At 42.4% G+C, this 3310-nt stretch overlaps 1 long non-coding RNA gene across 1 annotated transcript; it reads right to left on the reverse strand.

The window, feature by feature from the left end:
- Positions 1-1821: 1821 nt before the first annotated feature.
- On the reverse strand, positions 1822-2226 carry LOC122551175. The gene is made up of 2 exons (XR_006312044.1): positions 2067-2226; positions 1822-1870 (listed from the first exon to the last, which is right to left on the reverse strand). It is a non-coding gene; the product is annotated as an uncharacterized LOC122551175 (long non-coding RNA).
- Positions 2227-3310: the final 1084 nt, after the last annotated feature.

Consider the following 3310-nt stretch of genomic DNA (forward strand, 5'->3'; position numbering starts at 1 on the left):
AATTTTGGATGTAGGTTTGCTCGCTGAGCTGAAAGGCTCATTTCCAGACATTTCGTTACCTAACAATGTAACATCTTCAGTGGACCTCATGCAAAGCAATGCTGAAAATTCCTGCTTTCTATTTACATGTTTGGGTTTCTTTGGGTTGGTGATGTCATTTCCTGTGGTGATGTTACTTCCCCTGGTGAAGTCACTTCTGGTTCCTTTTCTTAGGGGTAGTAGATGGGGTCTAACATGATGTGTTTGTTGATAGAGTTCTAGTTGGAATGTCATGCTTCTAGGAATCCTTGTGCTTGTCTTTGTTTGGCTTGTCCTAGGATGGATGTATTGTCCCAGTCGAAGTGGTGTCCTTTCTCATGTGAATGTAAGGACACTAGTGAGAGAGGTTCATGTCGTTTTGTGGCTCGTTGATGTTCATGTATCCTGGTGGCTAGTTTTCTGCCTGTTTGTCCAATGTAGTATTTGTTACAGTCCCTACATGGTATTTTGTAAATAGCATTAGTTTTGCTCATTGTCTGTATGGAGTCTTTTAAGTTCATTAGCTCCTACTTTAGTGTGTTGGTGGGTTTGTGAGCTACCATGATGCCAAGGGGCCTGAGTAGTCTGGCAGTCATTTTCGAGATGTCTTTGATGTAGGGGAGAGTGGCGAGCGTTTCTGGATGTGTTTTGTCTGCTTGTTGGGGTTTGTTGCTGAGAAATCGGTGGACTGTGTTCATTGGGTAGCCATTCTTTTTGAATACATGGTATAGGTGATTTTTCTCTGCATAGTTCCTCTGTGCTGCAGTGTGTGTTGGCTTTACCATTAATTGTATAAGTCCTGCTCAGATTTGCTTTCCCAAACCGCAGCACCCTCACATTTATCTAAATTAAACTCCATCTGCCACTTCTCAGCCCATTGGCCCATCTGATCAAAATCCCGGTATAATCTGAGGTAACCTTCTTCACTGACCACTACACCTCCAATTTTGGTGTCACCTGCAAACTCACTAGCTGATCCCATATCTTATTTCCTTAACTTCAGATTATTAACAGCTCCAAAGCAAGTAGATGTTAGTCATATTTGTCTAAATAATTGTTGTAAGGATGATCAATAAAGCCATTAAGCTTAAAAACTCCAGAATTTGATCTTTGGTCTATATGCAATCAGTTTGACAGTGGGAAGGGTATTGGAGGTCAGGGAACAATAGGATCTATTCCCCGAGAGGACAGGTAGACCCTAGATACTGAGACTAACTATTTCATCAAAGAGACAGTCCCCAGGGGTATAAACTAAAACATTGGATCAAAGTTCCTCAGGCATCCTTGAAGGGATCTAACCAACATATAGAATGGAATGGAATAGAATATCCTTTATTGTCACACATACTCCAGTGCAGAAGTACAGGTGTACAGTGCAAAGTCTTCACAATGGCTGCATCTAATTGTGCCATCTTAGGTGCAAGTGCCTAGCTACAAATCTTGGATAAAAAAAAAGGAATAAAAGGAAAAGTAGTTGTATTATTTACAGTGTCTAAAAAATAAGCTAGAAATAAGATAGTTATAACATAGTTAAAGGATTGATGTAAAGAGTTTCAATCAGCAGCAACTCAGCACGTGGTCTGACCGCCATCACCGGACTCCAGTCCAACAACTGTCCCACTCTGCTCCAGCCTCCATTCCGCTCCACACTGACACTCAGTGCCACAGGATATGTTGCGCTGCTCCAGGTCTCGTTTCCCCTCGCCCGGCTTCAGGTCTCGTTCCCCTCGCCCTGCTCTGGGTCTCACTACTCTCACGTTGCTCCAGGTCTCCTTTCCCCTAGTGCTGCTCCAGGTATGTTTTCCCACAGGCTATACCAGGCCTCGTTTCCCCTGGTGCTGCTCAGACACTGCTGAAATAAGAGAAAAATAGAAAAGAAAGAAAAAGAACAGGCAGAGCAGAGGTGCGGAAATTCTTACTGTGCTGTCATTTTGCCGGAATCCACAGGAAAATGAGGTGGGGTTTGTGAAGACACCCTCCCACATCGGTAAAGTACCAAAACGTGTTCTGCACTCAGCAGAGCTGCAATGGGCTGAATGGTTTCATACTTTGTTGTGGCATTCTATGAATCCAGAGGGCTCCCCTCTCTGTACAGCTCCAGGACCGTGTGAGAAGATAAACGTAGCCACTAAGTCATCAAAAAAGCTACTCACAGTTAATTGTAAAGGAATCGGCTCCAATCTCTCGTGGTAAATGGTTTTCACGTGGCTTGATGACTCCAGCTAATTGCAATCACCTGAAAGTGGTTTCACACTGAGATATTAAAGTGTTCAATCCCATCACAAGCCACAGAGAGAAAAAAAAATCTTTCAGTTTTAATCAGCTGAGCCACCTCAGTTAATCTATCGGTGTCCAGTTTAATACTCTCCTTGTGAACTTCTGGCCTGAACATACCCACGATCCATCACTCCCAGTCACACAGCCTTGCATCACACTTCACCTCCACTTACAGATGATGAGCTGCTAATAAATGCTGTTTACTTTGAAAAGATGTGGTGGATTGATTCTAGGCAGAAAGTGCCTTTTAAAAGGCATTGAGCTTGTAAAACTTTCCAGTGGTGTTAAAAGTACCAAGTTGGCCATAAATTACTGCACAGAAATAAGACAAACAAGGAGCAATTGCTAAGATGTAGAAACTTTGTTGGCCAACTCAGCTAAACAACTCTAACTGACCCTGTGGGTAAACATTATAAAGTAATAAACTGTGTCCAGTCCAGTTAACTGTATAGGTTCCTCCTGCCCATTGAGATTTAGTTCATTTATCAAGACTTTTTCAGCTAAATGAAAACCGATCCTGGATAACCAATAATACTGTCCTATTATCTGTTAAAAGACCACGAAGCACACACACAAGTGCTGGGCAAAAAAAAAGAGCACTTCTGCTGTTATGCAGTAGTGTGGTGAAAAGGGGCAAAAAACAAATAGGTAGATCGTCACTGGGTGGAAAAGAAAATACAACTAGGAGATTAGAATCTCTTCAGTTGTGGTCTGACTCTGAGCTGGCTGGACATAGCTAGTGTGTTAAAAAAACAGACCACCAAAGCTCTGGTTTTGAGGGGGACGATTTTATCAGCAGCTTAAGTGTCGGCAGCATCCCTAATGAGATAATCTGCCTTATTTTCTTTCTGTATCATATTGAAGAAGGACTATTTGTTATGCATTCATGGGATCTGAATATTGTTGGCTGAGTCAGCATATGTTGTCCATCCCTAATTGCCCCTGAGGAGGTGATAGTGAGTCTGCTGTTGTGTTGGTGCAGTCTGTATATGGTGGAAATAACACTTATGGTACT

Source organism: Chiloscyllium plagiosum, chromosome 6, assembly GCF_004010195.1.
Source record: "Chiloscyllium plagiosum isolate BGI_BamShark_2017 chromosome 6, ASM401019v2, whole genome shotgun sequence".
Taxonomy (NCBI): domain Eukaryota; kingdom Metazoa; phylum Chordata; class Chondrichthyes; order Orectolobiformes; family Hemiscylliidae; genus Chiloscyllium; species Chiloscyllium plagiosum.